Source organism: Arachis duranensis, chromosome 7, assembly GCF_000817695.3.
Source record: "Arachis duranensis cultivar V14167 chromosome 7, aradu.V14167.gnm2.J7QH, whole genome shotgun sequence".
Taxonomy (NCBI): domain Eukaryota; kingdom Viridiplantae; phylum Streptophyta; class Magnoliopsida; order Fabales; family Fabaceae; genus Arachis; species Arachis duranensis.
Window position 1 is genome coordinate 59,188,905 of NC_029778.3, and position 283 is coordinate 59,189,187.

Sequence of the window (283 nt, forward strand, 5' to 3'; positions counted from 1 at the left end):
ACCTTCTGTCTCTCTGCTTTCCTACTGTCTTCATCCAATCCTTCTTACTCCTTTCCATCGCAAGCTGTATGTTGGGCATCACCGTTGTCAGTGGCTACAATCCCGTCCTCTCAGTGAAAATGTTCAACGCACCCTGTCACGGCACGGCTAATCATCTGTCGGTTCTCAATCAGGTTGGAATAGAATCCATTGATTCTTTTGTATTTGTCACTAACGCCCAGCCTTCAGGAGTTTGAAGCTCGTCACAGTCATTCAATCATTGAATCCTACTCAGAATACCACA